This window comes from Schistocerca americana, chromosome 1, assembly GCF_021461395.2.
Source record: "Schistocerca americana isolate TAMUIC-IGC-003095 chromosome 1, iqSchAmer2.1, whole genome shotgun sequence".
Classification (NCBI taxonomy): domain Eukaryota; kingdom Metazoa; phylum Arthropoda; class Insecta; order Orthoptera; family Acrididae; genus Schistocerca; species Schistocerca americana.
The window spans coordinates 575,223,751-575,243,256 of record NC_060119.1 but is presented as its reverse complement, the minus strand read 5'-3'; positions in this window follow the sequence as shown (position 1 = coordinate 575,243,256).

The following is a 19,506-nucleotide window of genomic DNA, read 5'->3' as shown; positions in this document are numbered from 1 at the left end:
TTATTTCGTGTGAAGCTTATTTTTCCAGTTATTCTGGTTTGTCAACTTAAAATTTACAACATATATATATATATATAAGTTAAATATATATATATATATATATATATATATATATATATATATATATATATAAACGTGTCCTTTTACAGATTTAACTTTTCATTTGCTGGACTTAATTACACTGACGTTGTTTCTGGTGGTAAATTTGGCACGACTGTACTAACTTTTAGCTTAGATTCTGAGATTTTAGGCAGGTGTGAACTATTTGCTGCAATTAGCATTTATATTTGTTTATAAGGTCTTGTTGCACGATTCCGCAGTTGTCATTAAGGATGACACACGTCAGTTCACGTCACGATTGATAGTAGGAAACCATACTTTTTTAAATTTGAGAGTTCGCTTCTGTTTTTCGTGATTTAATGGGCAGTTAAACGAACTTAGTCCGAAGTGTTTCTGCATTCTGTTTTGTGCTGGCAGTATTAACATTAATTGTTGCTTACTTGATACTTTGTTATTTCTTGATGTACAATTTATGTGAAGCCACCACAACTATAATCCTCGATCATATGTTGTTAGCAGGTCTCAAGGTTGTGGGGAGTGAAAGAACCAAGTCCATAGAAAATTCTCGGCAGTAAACTTTATTTACCACAACTTAGTGTCATAATAGCACGGCATAGTGGTATCAGCACAGATATTCAGACTACGGTCAACGGTTCTTAGCAGGTAAACTTTATTTAAATAAAATCTAACAATAAAATGAAAAACTAAAATTGACACTAAATTGATTTAACAGATTGGAGCCACTGGGGATTAGCCCTCGAAACAGAACACATGCTGTCATTCAAATCGTAAATTATTAAGAATAAGCAGAATGTTTGTCTACGAATCCCTCAACATAACACAGAATCAATCCTAGGAACGACTAGTGAAATTATGTCTCAAATGAATATGAACTTCAGATTCAAATATAGCAAATCCATAATAAAATTAATCATCACACGCATACAGCCAATCCTCTGTCAAGGGGATTATAAGCAAGACATAATTTTGCAGCGTTTAAACTTATTTTAGAGGAAAATTAAAAAAAAATACTTCAAACAGTAATTTTAGTTTGTCCATTCAGCTACGTGGAGGGCTTGATACCATCACAGAAACTCTTTTTTAAAACACAACTGTTGACATAGACCACATGAACACTTACAGCAAACTGATATAAACATGAATAGCGGTATAGAAGGACTACAATTCGGAAATTTCTCTGGCAGAAATTAAAGTATTGCAGTCACAAAATGACACGGTTTCCAAGAGAAAATTAACTGCCAACAACTAGTGATTCCGGAGGACAGAACTTAAAACTGCTCACCCTCTAGAATGAACGCCGTCCATAACAGCAGCAGGATGGCTGGAGATACTGCATGATGCCACAGGACAGGACACGGCCACACAGCAACGGTTTCTAATGCCAACGCTGACAACCCCAGCTGCCCTACGCCATCTTGGTCTCGCCGTGCCGACTCACTCAGCGTGTCGCTCCTCCACGTCACGCCCGACCAGTAGCGGACTCGCCTGGTCCACGTCCGCAGCTCGTGGTCTCGCGGGCGGGTTCCCGCTTCCCGGGTTCGACTCCAGGTGGCGTCAGGGATTTTCACCTGCCTCGATATGACTGCGTGTTTGTGTTGTCCTCATCATTTCATCATCATTTATGACAGTGGTGAGATAGGACTGAGCCAAGGTTGGAAATTTGCAGGGGCTCTGATAACCGCGCAGTTGAGCGCCCCACAAACCAAACATCATCATCATCATCATCATCGCTTGGTCCAGAGAGAGCTGACTGCTCGCTGCGACCGCCATGGCCTTACCAACCTCGGTACACAGGAGTGCTGCCCTCTCCAAAACGTGCTCAGAGCTCAGAGTTCCCTCAAACCCCACTGGTAGCCGACCTAAATAGGCGATCGCGACCAATTATACCGCAGCAAACCGCGGGCACGAGATACATAAGTTACAGATCTACCTCCCTCCCCCCTTAAAGCCGAACTAGGGGTGGGTGCCAGCATCTCCTTTGTATAAGGCCCTAAGGTCTCGATGTGCCTTCGACTTCAACCGGTTCTGGTATGCGCGAGTTCCTCGCACTGTCTTGATGTCCTTCAGTACCGGTGAAAGCCTGTTAACCATCACATAAGGTCTTACAAATCGTGGTAACCATTTTTCCGTGATGCCTTGACTGCCTTGATTTTGCCCCCAAAAGTTACTTGAGAACTCTTCACTGCCTATCTTAATTGATGCTGCCCACCTACCAGTGTTATATCGGGCTTTCTCCCGATTGTGTACCAGGTTGATGGTGTTCCTAGCTGCCTCCCATTTTCTCTTTATCTCCTTTGCATCTGCATGCTCCGGCAACAAAGACCGTAAGCTGGCCAACGGAGGGTTCAATAAGAAGGAGAACACTAATTTGACGGGAGTGGTATTATGAGCTTCTTGGTGGGCGGTATTAAAGGCAAAGGACAGCGCCAATTGAGGGACAAAACCCATTGCTTCTGTGACACTGAATGCTGAGCGATGAGGGCGGGCTTCTGGATCCGGTTTATCCTTTCCACGTAAGATGATTGCGGATAATAATGTGTTTTAGCAACATGAATTATTCCACGGTCGAGGTAGAACTGCCTAAATTCTGTGCACTTATAGGCGTATTATCGCTCACCACGATTTTATGGGATCCAGAACTGGCTAACACCTTCTTGAGATTCCAAATATTTATAGCAGACGTAACGCCACTGTTAGGAATTTACTGGACAAACCTGGTGAAATCAACGACAACAACGGAGACCAAACGGTTTCGCCTCTTGGTACTGGACCTAGATAATCAATAAAGTTTCGATCCATCGGTTGAGAGTCGCGAGTCGATTGCAGAAACCCTTTCCTGGGACCCGCATCTGGCTTAGCTGCTTTACAGCGAACACAAATTGCGACCAGCTTTGGAACGTCCTGGTCCAGCCCTCGTAAAGTCAACTTCTCTTTGATCTTGAGTCTCGTCTTATGGTACCCCAGATGACCTCCATATAACAAGCCAGAGACGAAGCTCCACTGGGTGCATATCTTGACCCCTGACCTCTATTAGGGCGGAAACACAAGAAACCCTTCCTCAGGGAGTACTCCGGAACTACCTCGACTGCATTCAATTTATCAGATGTGGACTGTAATTCAGGGTCTTGCTGTCGCTCCGTTTTCAAGGTGGCGAAAAAGGACGGAATCTCTGTCAAGAAACTTTTGTGACGCACAACCTGCACGTCGGCCTCCGGCTCTTCACCCACGTCATCAGCCAGTAATATTCGACTCAACGCATACGCTATTTGATTCTGTCCCCTTCTGATATAGCAAACATCAATTTGAAACATAGAAATCCTTACTGCCATCTTGCCGTACGCCCTATCTTGAGAGGTCGAGCCGACATCCAGCTCAAGGACTGATTGTATGTTTCGAGATGAAACCGGAAATGCTGAAGATAAAACTTGTATTTTTCTAAGGCGAACCTGACGGCCGATGCTTCTAATTCGTACAAAGAGTGCTTACTCTCAACTGGTGACAACGTCCTTCAGGCACACGCGAGGGGCCTCCTCTCCCCATCCTGTTGCTGTAACAGGACCGCAGCCACTCCAACATTCGAAGCACCAGTTCGAGCAATAAAAGGAGCATTAAAACTGGTAATATCCAATATCGGAGCCGTATTTATAGCCAACTTCAAAGGATCAAAAGTGTCTTGCTGCGATTCACTCCACATACAGTTCACCCCTTTCCCATGTAGCTGATTGATGGGAGCAGCTATCTGGGCAAATTCCTGAATGAATTTGCGAAGAAAATTCCAAATTCCAATAAAATGAGCAATGGCTTTCTCGTCTCTGGGGGCTTGATATGAATGAAAGGACTGGGTCCAACTATAGTCGATGGCTACGCCTTTACGAGACGCGACAGGTCCTAAGAAAAATATTTCTCTCTGAGTTACGGATACTTTGGAGGGTTTTACAGTCAGACCGGCTTCTCTCAGACGCCGAAACACTTGACGAAAATGATCAAGGTGCTCCTAAGAACAACATCAAGGTAATTATAGACGATCTTGAAATCCGTCACGACCAATTCTAACAGACGTGACAAAACAGCTGCGCCTGTAACTAGCCCAAAAGTAGTCTAATCAATTCAAAAAGATTGCAGTCAATACAGAATGATGTCACTGGTTTTGAATCCTTCGCCGCAGGAAGTTGGTAATAAGCTTGGTTCAAGGCAAGCACAGTAAAAACCAGAGCAACAGCGAACCACATAGAGCAGTTGTGTAATTCTGGGAGTGCGACAGACTCAAGCAATACCTTTTCATCTTACGCCGGCAGTCTACCACGGGTCTGATTCCTTCACTATGAGACTTAGATTACAGGAAAATGGGAGCTGTATAAGGAGAGACAGAAGAACGAATCAACCCACCATTAAGAAGTAATCCGTCAGTTATTGTACACAGTTCTTGTATTTTGGGAGGACAATCGATGGGGAGTCTGACGCAACGGCTGCTGACCAGTGAGCTGGACATGATATTCGATTTTATTAGTTACCCCCAACTTCTCGATTAATACTTCAGGAAATTCACCTATCACCCCATTCATCTGCTTAGCTTGATTTGCCGACAGATTATTAACATCGACATTTGTTTCTGGCGTGCTCACCCAACAGATTTTCGTACCAGCACCTTGAGCAGAGAACCAAAAACTTTCCTCTAGCGTAAATTTAAAGCTTTAGCGACCACCGGCACAACCCAATAAGCACTGGGTCAACTGCAAAAAGCAAGGACCAGAATACACCTTACTGTTAAATCTTTAAGCACATTACGCACAAATGGCCAATAGAAACCCAGTATGCTAACCTAGAACCGGATCTTGAGGGGTTGCCCATCAGCAGCACAGTACGCTTCATTAATTACCTTGAGTTCCGGAAAGTGGGCTAACTGATTTTAACAGTTATACCAGCTAGCATGGAGATGTCGCTCCCGGAATCTCAAAGCGCACACATCCGCTCGACACCTAGCATTGCACAAACCAAGGGCAGCCGTCCGCCCAATACAGAACACAAACTACAACCTAACGGCAGCCTCCTGTCCAACACTGACTTCTCACACTGGTTCTGGTGCCAGCTGTTTAGTCGCCTTCCTTTAAGGGTTAAGCACTGCCTGACAGAATGTCCAGACTTTCCGCATCGGTAGCACATACTCCTAACGACAGTATTTGACTGTCTGGCACCGCCCTTGTCTACACGAGGTATGAGCTCATGATGAGGACGTGAACCCAGCTCTCCCCGTTTGCGATCACCATAGCGAATATCTTCAGCATCAACCAAAAGCTTACCTAAGTCAGCAAAGTAGCGTGGTTTCCCGCTAAACAAAATCCTCGATCTATCTTTTGGCGTCATTCCTTGTGGGATGTTTCACACTGCCTTTTCCTTAGAGGGTTCCGCGCAAAATGCTAAAATACTAAGACACATCTCACCTTGTACTCGATACACATCGGTGCCCACCAAATCCCTACATTCACGAGATCCTAAACATTTACTTTAGCAACGTCTTGCGAAAATCCCACAGGCTATCGCCATTTTTCCACAGTTTCTGCCACGACACTATTCAACTGACCGATATCCAACGGATAAATCGATTGAAAATCTATTCCTTGATCAATTTTCTACACATTGGCCTGTTCTTGCAACCTGACCAAAAGCCAGAACAATTCTAGTAACAGTTTGGTGCTATTTACAAACAAATGCGACACCCCTTTAAGAATCACCATGAGTGGACTGGGTAAATTACTAAATGAGTTGCTAGGTTTGCTTTCATACGTCTCCCCATTGGTAATTAAATCAACACCTTGTTTATCGTCCCGCCAATACAGAAACAGCATTTGCTGTGGCATATCGACAATTCCATCCTGCCATTTTTGTGCTTCGGGCAATACTAACGGGTCTTTAGTAACACCACGTATACGGCGAAATCTGTTTGCTAGATGATCTAATGGCTTGAACCTGACAGGCTTTATTTCTAGATGGGGAATGACTTAGAAAGCTAATTCATCACCCTGAAGATCATTCAACAACCTCTCACAAAATTACAGTCTCCCTCACCTCCCAAAGGATTCGGTTGTAATCTTTACCAGAACAGTCAAAGCATCACATTAACCTCTTGCAAAGCTCAGCCACGATGCTCTCTTCACTTCGAGCGCGTATGCGGAGCTCATATGGTAGGCAGGGTTTTCTGAGGTTTGCCATGCCTGTGACCTTCATAACAGTAGGAGCATCCATGCTGTAACAGACAATAATAACAACAACATGCTTTTACACTAAGGTACCCTCAACACAAAAATCACCAGAAATTTAATATTCTACTTACTATTGCTGTTGCCAGTGTTGTTCTAATCCTCATCCCTAAAAAATTTCAACCACGCTCTACTAGCAATGTGTTGTTAGCAGATCTCAAGGCAGCGGAGTGTACAAGGACCAAGTCCATAGCGTCCACAGAGTAACAGAGCCAAACACTCGGCGAAGTAAGGAACTAGAAAGAGAAATGTCGGGTACGGCCTTTCTGCCATACTTTCCCAGAGTGACGGACAGAATCGGCCGTATACTGCGCAAACATGGCGTAAAGACGATTTTAAAACCGACAAGGAAGATCTAAGACTGTCTTAGATCGGCCATGGAGAAAAGAGACCCACTTGCAATGTCGGGAATATACCGTATACCATGCACATGCGGAAATGTTTAAGTCGGAATGGCTGGAAGATTAATTAACACCAGGATCAAAGAGCCTAAGCGACATTGCAGGTTGGGGCAGATGGAAATATCGGCCGTGGCACAGCACGCACTGAATGAGACCGACCACGTAATAAAATTTGCCGACACGGCAGTTCTGGCTGTAGAGAAGCACTATCACACGCGCTTGTTCAGAGAATCTGTAGAAATACAGAAAAACGCGAACAATTTCAACAAGAAAGAGGAACGCCTTAAGGTAAACGGATCCTGGCTTCCCGTACTGCAGCGAACGACCGTCGCGGGTAGCAAGAGTTGAACCACACCGGAAATGACCGCGGAGAAGCCCTCCGACGTTGGCGCGCCGGGTACATATAGTCTGTGGCCGCGAGCTCGGATCCAGTTCAGTAGCTCGGTGCCAGTCGTACTGTGCAGTGATCGCGTGCGGAGCTGCTGGAGCGCTTACGATACTACACCGAGCCATAGGGACCTGCTTGCGGATTACGTCTCGAGGGTGCGTAAAGCTTTGAAACTTGCGCATACCAAGGACGCAAGAGCGACCAACTGCGTTTTTTTATTAAAATACAGTTTGGCGCTCAGTATCATCTGAGGGCAAAGCAACCTCAGGAAGTATTTACAGTGGCATTGTCGTGTCTTTTCGCCGCTGCGGAATGTCTTGTGCAGGTGATGCCTTGGTGTCGAAGCGGTCCTCCGCCGTCGACAAAAGGCGCGACTTGTTGTTGCCGCGGGCCGCGTTTCCGGCCGTTTCGAGCGCTCCAGCTGCCGCAGAGCCAGGCTCTGCCAGCCCCCTCCCCCCCCCCCCCCCAAGCTTAGGGAAAATGTGGGCCAGGACCTGGCAGCCGGCCGCGGAACCGCAGAGAAGGTATCCACCGCCGCCGATCAGACCTCCGCGACCACCAGGAAAATAGGGCAAGCAATGCAGCCGGGCCACCTAACGGTGTCAACGATGGCTGTAACTGGCACCCCCTTGGCAGCAGCCCCACTTCCCGCTCCGGACATGGCGAGAAACACAGCAAATAATGCAGTAATACACAATACACCGACAACGAAATACATTGTCAGTACTAGCGATCCCGCCCCTCCTAACCTCGTCCTAAGTCCGCTCCTGCTTGCCAACGCCACCGGTACACTTCCAGATTACACTGCATCCATGAAGAATGGCAAGCAGATGACCCGTCTGTCGACCAAAATCCTCCCCAAACCCACCCCCTCGTCTCAGTCTTCCACCCGTTCCAAATACCTTAAATCCCCTCCCCCTCCCCACACACACACAAGTCCACCACATCCAACCAGTGACGTGTAAGGAAGGACAGGAAGGAGAAGCACTCCAAGGGGAAGAAGCACCCCACCAGCCCCACCCCAACCACTTCCGCACCCTCTGAGGAGCCTGCGACCCCGACAGCACCTGTCGTCGCACTGGGAGGGGACCAGGAAACACGGGACTGGAAGGGAACCGAATAACCGGGCAGGATTCGGATGGTATCGTGCTGGCGAAGAAAATGTTTCGCCAGCCGAGGCTTCCGCCGGCCCAGGGAGTGGAACCCACCCCAAACAGATTTCAGGCGGTTGCTGATGAGCCACAGACAACAGAAAACAACACAACACAAAAACAGAACCAAGTCGCCCACCACCTCTCCCTGATTGTCGCAGAGTTTTCACAGAGCTATGAAGAGCTCTTCGAGCTGTTGAAAGCAGAAATCGGGGGAGCCAGTTTCCAGGCAAAACCTGCTGGTGGATACAAAATTAAAATCACACTACACACACTTGAAAACTACACTACAGTGAAAACACCTTTAAATAACAAAAACTTACCCCACTACACGTTCCCCACAACAAAAACAAGAAACAAAAACATAGTGATAAGAGACCTCCCAAGCCGAGTGTCCCCCCAGGCAATCAAAACAGACTTGGCAGCCCAGGGGTACGTCGTCAAGGCGGTCCAGCAGATGGGCAACATCAACAGCAAGTGGCCACTATACCAGGCCACACTCCCGGACATCCCCCAGAACAAAAGGGACATAAAAATGGTCTTTGCTGTGCCTGTCACCACTGAACCGCTGCGCCGTAAAAACAAGACGGTGCAGTGATTCAGGTGTCAGGGCCTAAATCACATCGCCGCCTACTGCACCATGCCAGTAAGATGTAGGAAGTGCGCCGAGGCCCACGACACTAGAACATGCACACTACTACACACGGACCCACAAATAAGGTGCGCGCTGTGTGGCAAAAACCACACAGCAGATTACCAAGGTTGTGAGGTCCACAAACGACACACACAGCAGGCAAAGGGCGCAAAGGCCGCCCCCCACACACGCAAAGAAAACACCATAAACCCATCCAGACACACAAGAAAACAAAACATGACAACACAACGGACAAGGCCTGGGTAAAACCAAGGCCAGACACACCGAGGGCAACTTATGCGCAAGTGGTTTCTTCTTCGAGGAACCATGAAAGCGTCGCCCACTCACCACAACACCGGACACTATCACAAGAACAACACTGGGATTCACACAGCAACAACGACCAGGTCCACCATGACAGAGTAAGCCCTAGGGAACCCCACACACACTCCGCCCCCCATGGATCAGTTGTTAGGCGTAATGGTGCAGACCATAAACCTCATCATGGAAATGATGCAGGAATTCAGGAAAGCCCAGAAGCAGAACACACAGATCCCCGTCGCTCTTCAGGCAACAGTCCGGCAGTCACTCCCCTCTGCGACTTCCTCAGTAGTATCAAAACCCCATCATGAATAGACAACCGAATATCCAAGGCCTGACAATGTGTGTCTTTAATGCAGACTGCATTGTTAATCAAGAGATCGAGTTCAGAGAACTCATGAAGGAGTTCTCCATCGACATATGCATGATGGGGGAAACCCACCTAAAACCGGGAATAAAAGCGACAGTTCCCAACTACGTTAGCTACTGTAAAGACAGGCCAACCCAAGGCGGAGGAGTGGCCATATATGTAAAAAGAGGGATCCTCCACCACCAGGTATTCTTACCAGCTACCAACAAAATCGAAGCAGTGGCGGTGGAAGTAACCACTGCCACTGGACCCCTAACAATTGTTGCAGTCTACCGAGCCCCACATGACCAGATAGATGAGCGAGACATAGCTGCTCTAGGGCAAATTGGAGGCAACCTCATAATAGGGGGAGACTTCAATGCCAAACACCCTGATTGGAATTCTCGAGTAACCTCCAGAGCAGGCGCCAAACTGCGACAACTAGCGCGCATCCACCACTTCGAAACATGGGGTCCAGTCGAGCCCACACATTTTCCAAAAAATGGAGGCAGGCCCGACATGTTGGACATAGCTCTCACTAGGAGGATTGCAGGGTTTGGGGCCGCAAGGACAATCAACAGAATGTCCTCCGACCACAACCCTGTGATTCGATGTGGAAGAATGGGTAGCACTCCCACGGTACCAGATGTCGTACAAACGCACAGACTGGGAGCGATACCAAGAAACTGTCGCCTCTGATATCGCTCGCGCTCCGCCATCTACTGCCGAAGCCGTAGAACAAGCGCTACAAGACCTAACAGGCACCATCTTGCAGGCAGCGGAAGAAGCCACCCCTCCACAAAGGGATGGCCCATCGCCGCAAATACAGCTCCCGAAACACTTGCTAGCTCAAATTTGGCATAAGAACCGAGTGGCAAAAGAGTGGAAGATCACCAGAAATCAGGCCACCAGGAGGCTGCTCAATCGTCTACAGAGAGAACTGAAGGTAGCACTTAATGAGCACAGAAACCAGCAATGGCAAAACCGCCTCACAGCTTTCAAAGTAGACGATCATACACTATGGCAAGCAACCAAACAGTTTACAAAAAGACGCGCTAGGATGCCACCACTGCACGGCGAGCGGGGACTGATCTACAGCCATGCTGGGAAGGCCAACGCCCTCGCCGACTCCTTCGAGAAGCAGTTCCAAGCGGCAGAACCCCAGGACGAAGAGCATGAAGAGGTAGAGAGATTGGGGACTCAGTATTAGAATACGAAATTAAAAGAGATTTTGGAGACCTTTCGGGTAAGCTACAAGGAGAGACTGATAATATACAACACGTACAAGAGCCGTGGCATGGGGGGGGGAGGGGCAGTTATAAGACTTCTGGGGTAAGCTGTAGGGAGAAACGGATAATATGCAACATTTACAAGGACCAGGGGGGATTATAAAAGTGTAAGCTGAAGAACGAAGTGTTCGAATTAAATACGGTGCAAGCCAGGGATGTAGTCTTTCGATTTAGAAACATAAGAACCTAGGTCAAGGGCTAATAAACCTCCATTTTGCTACTGGTTGGCGTAATTTTTAAGCCTCTTCAGAATTACACAGCTGTTGATTCGCAGCCATGTTTAATATTTTTAATGGATGTAGAATATTCATTGAGAATAAATGGAATAAGCGGGAAGTAATTATAAGTAGCAGAAATGAGAACAGTGAGAAATGTCACATCGGGACTGATGGTCACGAGAAAACTGAAATTAAGGAATTCTGCTACCTGGGAAACAAAGTAATCCATGTTGGATGGAGAAAGGAGGACATCAAAAATAGACTAGCACTGACATAAAAGGCATTCCTGGGAAAGAGACGTCCGCCTGTACCAAACACAAGCCTTAATTTGAGGAAGAAACTTCTGAGAATGTACGTTTGGAGTACTACAATGTATGGTAGAGAAACATGGACTGTGGGAAAATCGGACCATCAGAGAATGGAAGCATTTTTGATATGGTGCTACAGATGAATATTGAAAATCAGGCGCACTGGTAAGGAAAGAGATGGTCCTGGGTAGAATCGGGGAAGGAAAGGAATGTATAGAAATCACTCACAAGAAACAGGGACAGGTTGTTAGGACATCTGTTAAGACATCATATTACAACTTCCGCAATACTAGAGGGCGATGTAGAGGGTAAAAACTGCGGAGGAAGACAGAGACTCGAATAAATCCGGCAAATAATTGAGGACGTAGGTGGCAAGTGCTACTCTGAGACGAAGAGGTTGGCACAGTAGATGAATTCAAATCAGTCAGAAGACTGACGGCTCAAAACACAAATCCTACTTGGCAGTGACAAATCATGTTAATGTTTCTGAAGTTTATAAATTTTGCCTACCAGTGTAAGAGGTGCAAAGAGGCCAAGGCGAAATGGTTGCTGAAAAACTGTAAACATAAAAAAATGATCCTTGGAAGGACTGACGCAGCATATGGAAAAGTCAAAACAATCTTTAGGGAAATTAAAAAGCAAGGGTGGCAACATTAAGAGTGCAGTGAGAAGTCCACTGTTTTGCGCATCGGAGACAGCGGGCAGGTGGAACCAGTAAACTGAAATCTCTGCTAAAGGGAGGATTAAAGTGATGACACGGAAGCAGAAAAAATGAGAGCAATTTGGATGAAATAGGGGCTCAAGTATTAGAATATATCTGAGCTTCGTGAGACATGTGATCAAATAACGTAGGGGGGTGGATAAAGTTCTATCAGAATTTCTGAACTCACTGGGGAAAACGGTAACCAAACACTACCAACCAAAGACGTAATCCCTAGACCACATTTTTTACTATATGCGTGTAGCAGCGATACAAGGTACGACTAAAAGGATCATCAAGCATAATGGAAATTCATTTCAGTGCGTATGGTCACAAACTCTATTTTCGCACAAGATAATGTAACAAGGTCAAGTGACATATTTTCGAAAAAGGCGACTAGCATATTGCGAAATGAATATTCTTGCGATACGCTTCGCAGGGTTTCAGTTGCGACTTTCAAGATGAATTAATGTTCAGGACAGATTGGAGAGATGCATGAAATCAATATTTATTCTCTCAGTATCCGTGAAAGGAAGAGTCCACTTCCAAGCGTATTTACGACGGTAACTATGTCTTATATTAGAGTTTCGAAGTTTGATAAATTTTAAACATCTTTATAGCGGCCTATCTCATAACATATGTTTAAAGTACTTATTTTTAGATTTGAATAGTGCTATCTTCTTTCAGAATATAGGACACAATTTTTTAAAATGCATTGTACTTAGAAAACTACCATTACGAGTGGTTTTAGTCCGTGATTGGGACCGCTTGTGAGAATACAAATAGACATCACTGAGTAGCCTCTTGGGGTAGTGGTCGATTTGTGATGCCGGCGCTGGTTCGTGTCCAATCGATAGGGACGGGTTTCGGTGACCAGATGTCCTGGCGCGCTGCCAAAGAGCAGGGCGGAGCGGGTAGCAGAAGTGATGTGGATAGATAGAGCTAACCCAGCCCGGGAACACGGAGAGGGGCGATCAGTAGCTGAATAAGCCGGTTTACAACCGCAGTGTCGTCACCGCGTGAGATGAATTCGATGAAACTTCAGTAACGTAACATGAAAGTAATAGATGACTAAATATTCTGTATCATGAGGAACTGATTATCTGTGCTGAAAATTTTAATACCTACATGATAAAGCCAATAAAACATTTCACTCTTTTGTCGATTACACTCTTGCTCTAAGCTCACTTTACATGTGTTTAGCTTCGAGGAGTGACATTTTTGACGCATATGTGAAAGATTTAGAGTGTGCGAATGGCACCCATATTGACTAAAGCAGACAGAGCTGCCTGCAAATAGTTACCATACGAATATTTATTGCATACTATTTCTAAATAACCTGCAATACATTGTTTCGTCAACCATTTGGCGAAGTTCATTTGTACGCGGAACAATAACCTCATTGTCTCCAGAAATTAACTCTCACTTAAGCGGAACCTAAAGCCTTTCAGTAATCTCAGTATCGCTGTTGTCTTTTCTTTTGCGTTCCTTTGCATTTCTAATGTCACATTTTTAATCGTAGAATCACCTTTCATTTTTGAACGTTGTCTCGAGGTCATTCATGAAAGTAGCGGGATTGGACTGACCAAAGTTTGGGAAATTAATGGCGCTGATTACCGTACAGTTGAGCGTCCCACAAACCAAACATCATCATCATCATCAGTACAATCAGTGTTTCCACTATGTCTAATCCTTACTGCCATAAAGCGTACATTCCAAAATACTTATTACGAATCTTATTACTGTTCTCTGATGATAGTGGTCCTTAATAATCATTGATAATTTCACGGTTTGTTACTTACCCTCCTGTTTTTGATTTTAATTCTGTATCATAGGCTGACGACTTGCGCCCGTCGCTCGGAACAATAGACGTCAATGATCATTGAAAGCCGGGATTCAGTTCTTTTCTTTTTTTTTTTTTTTTGGCACCGTCGTTTTACTGTAATCATACTTTTCTTCTTCAACGACAATAAATTGGCACATGCGTGATCGAGCGCCTACAAAATTAGACCCAGACGAATCGGTAGCGCATAAAAAAAAGAAAGAAACATCCGAAAATCCTAAGTGTTCCCACAGGTTTGAGCAATTATTTAAATCAATTTAGAATTATGCCTCTTCAGGTGTCGATGTACTGGCGTACTGTGAACCCTATACAATTCCTATCTGAGTAGAAATGGAAGGTCTCTTGTCACAACAACACACGGGAGTTGTAGCTTTGTTCCTATTCTCTTTAACTAAACTAGAATGGTTCCTGCAATGTCCAAAGTTTACCACTAAATCCAGTCTTCATGTCTTCTGGGTTTATATCACTGCAAGATTCCGAGTCACTTTCTTTCCGTTCAACAATTATCGAGGTTTGTTTCGATCGACATAGTTAGCTTGCTGCTCGCCAACAACTATAAATTAACGCAGATACTGCAGTGGCACTATTACCTCAGTGCATGTAGGTTTAACGCAACAAATATCAATCACTTACGTAGTAACGGACTAATCACTCAATATAGTGTACTTCCCGGTACTAGTTTCAACGGAAAACAAACGTATCTAGAAAAGTATCCCCATTTACAGTATATAGTGAATCAGTCCAGTAGCGACAGTTATCGAATAACATTTTTACTGTATGTTCTGGGCTTCTCACACAGCACAACCTGTCCCGAATTTGTTAAAATCTTGTTTCCATTGTCAGTCGCAACGTCAAAACTCTCCGAAAACCAAACTGATCGTTCTCTAACATAACCTTCAGTTTGCGACGAAGATTCTCTCATTGCTTTCTTTCTTACCGCTATGCGTAACATTTACTCAGTGATGAGCAGTTTGACTTTAGGAAAGGTAGAGACACCAGAGATGCAGTTCTGATGTTAATCATGGCCTTGCGTGCTAGACTGAAGAACAATCAAGACACGTTCATGGGATCTGCCGACTTGGAATAAGCGTTCGATAATATCAAATGGTGTAAGATTTCGAAATTCTGAGCAAAATAGGGGTCAGCCATGTCAAACATGTCCAGCCGCCAAGAGAAAAATGTAAGAGTGGAACACAAAAATGATGTCCTTGCATTAAAAACGTTGTAAGACAGGCATGTAGTCCTTTGAAATTAAAATTCAAGGTGAAAATGTATCGTTGATACGAATGGCTGATGAGATTGCTATCGTCAGTGAGAGTGAAGAAGAGTTACTGGATCTGATGAATGGAATGGACGTGTAATAAGTATAGAATATGGATTGAGAGTAAATCGAAGATAGACGAATGTAATGAGAAGCAGCAGGAAGGAGAACAGAGAGAAACTTAACATCAGGCTGCTGAACAGGAAATAGATGAAGTTAAGGAATTCTACTACCTAGGCAGCAAAATAACCCATAGTGAACGGAGGAAAGGGGACACACTAGGCATTGGCAAAAAGAGCATTCCTGGCCAAGAGTAGTCCATTAGTACCAAACGTAGGTGAAAATATTTCAGAGAACGTACTTTTGGAGCACAGCGTTGTACGGTAGTGAAATATGGACTACGGGAAAACCGAAACAGAAAAGAATCGAAGCATTTGAGATGTGGTGGTACAGTCGCATGTCGGAAATTAGGTGGAGTAATAAGATAAGGAATGAGATCGTTCTGCACAGGATCGGAAAGGAAAGGAATATATAGAAAACACTACAAGCACAGGAGATAGAATGTATAGGACGTCTGTTAGGACATCAGGGAATTACTTCCATGGTACTAGAGGGAGCTGTACGGGTAGACACTATAGAGGAAGACACAGATGGTGATACATCTAGCTAATAATTGAGGAGGTAGGTTCATAGTGTTAACCTGAGATGAGGTAGGAGCAGGAAAGGAATTAGTGTTTTTTTTAATGCTCTTCTAGAATTCTTGTGGGTATTTTTGTTCTGTTGTTGATTTTTTCACCAGATGCGTTTCGCTTTATTGAGGTAAAGCATCATCAGTGGTGTCAAATAAGTCGGGAAATGCCATCTGCTAGCACATCGATGTTTATTCTGTGTTAGACACTGATAATTTTGGTCTAATCTTTAGATGTCCTGCAGCACTATGAATTTCTTATGTTTTTTTACAGCACACGTTTATGCACACCACTGTATTCCGCTTGTTTTTGTACTTCAAGAACGTGATTGCGTTTTGTAGTGTTGCCAACATAACCTTTCCAGTATTTTGTCTTTGACCTACAACATTTTTTTTTACGCTAGATTGTTGTATGTGTGTAATTCTATTTAATTTGTTTCTGCGTGTTTATGTATTGAGTAAGAGTAGAGAAGGAATAGCGATGGAGCGTTTTTTTTTTTTTTTTTTTTTTTTTTTTTTTTTTTTTTTTTTTTTTTTTTTTTTTTTTTACTGGAGGGGGAACCATGATGAGTGGAAATAAGTAGATAGTAGTGTGATGGAGTGTGAGTTAGAGGAGAAAGTGAAGAGCTAGAACTAAAATAAAACTGTGAGTTGGGGGAGGGTGGGGGGAGGGAGAGTTGTGGGAGAGTGGGAGGAGGTGAAGGATGGAAAAGGCTCTTTTCTTTTTCATGTAATTTCATCAGTTATTCTATATAGAGTCTGTTTTACAATATTTATTTGGTCATTTAGATCTAAAAACAAATAAAAATGTAAATAACTTAATTCCAGACCACTGATGATAATTTGCCTCAATAAAGTGAAACGAGTCTAGTGAAAATATCACGCGTTTTTGTAGTTGCAGCGATAGAACAAAAATACCGTCAAGAATTATAAAGCAACTACGGACACTATGGCCACACAAATGAAGAATTTAATGTCTCCTTGTGAAGCTCTTCTAGCAGTTTATTACTGTGGTGAGGGGAACCAAATTCGCTAAGTTAAAATGAAATTGTGTACCTGTAACGTGAAAACAAAGACGCCAGATGCTAGGGAAGTCCCTGAAGGCACAAGGCTGAACGCTGTGCGAATAATGAAACAGCGGCGAGTAGGCGGCTTAGCGACCTTATCAGGTACATACGGGGAGGGCCTTCCCGCCCTGCGGTGGGAGGTCGGAAGCAGCCGAGCGCCGGAAGGGCCTAATGAGGCTATGCGGTAGGTAGGCATGTCCGCGGGTTCTGCAGAGCACGCCGTCCCTTCCTCAGGTATTAACTACATTGCTGTAAGAGATCGCACTCCTGCGGGAACCACATTGTAAAATAAGGAAATATGCGCACAGGTTCCAAACTAGCCTGACATTTTAGGACCGGAAGCTTTGAGAGCTGGTACACAAGTTCGAATTTTCTCGTTTTGAGAGGAACGATGAAGCAATCTGTTTTACTTGCTGAAAACATTAAACAGCCTAGATCGCATAAATATTTCTTTATCTAAGACAACCGGTTTCGGCGGTCATTGCTGTCATCTTCAGGCCTTGAAAAGTATTTTTGTTATGAAACATAGTCACTTTGTGCTGAATTCACACCAGCTTGTCATGTGCAGATTTTAAGACACATGAGAAATTGGCGTCAGGTGTAACGTAAAATGAACACACTTGATAACAAGAGTTTTTCGGACTTGAAGATAACAGCTAATTTTATAGAAGCCATTTGTCTTAAAACAAAGGTGTATTTATGCGATTCAGGCTGTTGAATGTTTTTAGCAAGTACACTAGTTTTCCACCATGCAACCAATACAAATGCTTTATGCTGTTAGCGAAATGAGCTTAACGATGTTATTCCGCAATCAATTGATCCCAATTTTTCATTCATCTCCATACACACGTCAGTGACAAATTCACTGAATCAAAATAGTGAGCTAAGTATCTCAGGTGTCCTCACTTTTTCGTTTTTATTACAAACCTTATTTCAGCCAAGTTTTTCTTGTTTGCTGTTCACCATGAAATATTCATTAAGTGTGGTCTGCAGCTCTGGACATTTGCTCCTTCCCTCTATCTCCTCCTCTCCCAAAGAAATCTCCTCCCTCCATTCACCTTCCCTCTCTTCATCTCTTTCTGCTCAATTCCTCCACTTCCCTTTACCTCCTTGCCATCCTTTCTCTGCATCACCTTCTCTTTCCTTTCTGTATCCATCTGCTCCTTTTCCCTCTCTTCAAATGCTCCTCCCCTCCAAGTACATTTCCTCCTCCCTCTCTTTGTATTTTTCTTCCTCCTACCCCCACTCTTTGTATTTCTCCTCCTTCTCCCAGTCTATCTCCGCCTCCTCCGTCTCTGTCCGTCTCTGTCCGTTTCTTCCTCTTAACTCTTTTTGTCCATCTCCTCATCCTCTTCTCGCTGTCCATCTTCTCCTCCTTTCTGTGTGCAACTCCAGCGCTTTCCTTTCTCTCTCCATCTGCTTCTGTCCTCTGTCTCTGCTCATCTCTGCCCCTTCCCTGTCTATTTCGTCCTCCCCTCTCTGTCCATTCCCTCCTCACCCCTCCTTAACTCGTATTCCTCCTCTTTCAATTGTTGTCCATTAGCTCCTCTTCCTCTCTCTGTCCATTTCCTCTCTCTTCTCTCTCTCTCTCTCTCTCTCTCTCTCTCTCTCTCTCTCTCTCCCAATTTCCTCCTCCCTCTTAACAGCATCCACCTCTTCCCTTCCATTCTCTGTCAATCTTCTCCTACCATCTTCCCTCTCCACGTTAACACCATTACCCCAATAAGACGTTAACAGTTCCTACACCCCGGTACTTCCTTCCAGCTAATAAGCAGTATGTGTACTAAGTTTGGTTGAAATCGATCAAGTGGTTAAGAAGGAACATTCTAACCACGAATTTGCCATTGTACGCAAATGTAACATACTTCTAACGTATTTCACAATTATCTGTGCGCAAATTTAGTCTGTATTTCTAGTGGATTTCGCTCTGCAATTTCGATTTCACGCAGCTCAGTGTGTCGTACAATGACATATTCTAGCGAGTACTTTCAACGGCATATCTGAATACTGTCTGCGAAATGTGTTACTAGTAGAGTTAGCAGCAAAGAAGTAATAAATTTAAACGTCATGCATGATGCGGCAGTTTTCACGCTTGACAGTATGTATGATGTCATACCTTGTACATACTTTTCCACATTCATTGACTGGTATATGTGAATACTATCTGCAAAATGTGTCACGATTACAGTTAGTACTAAAGAAGTAATAAATTAAAACGTTATGCCTGAGGCTGCACTTTTACTGCATGAACAGCGAAAATATAATAATCGACAAACTTCTTCCTGTTCATCATTTCTGACAGGTTGTCAGCGAGAAAAAGTACCATTAAGAGATTTAATTACGTGTGATGTTTGTAACAAGTAACTAAGTGCTCTCATTTCTAAACACTGGATGAATGCAGTCCGGGTATACGCCCATCACATTTTTATCACCGCCATCCGCACCTCTTCGATACAGAGATTCTTCTTACCCTCATAGCGATTCTTTCCGTGCTGTGAGTGTTATGTGTATCAGTATGGTTCAAACCGGTCCAGTGGTTTCGGGAGGGATATG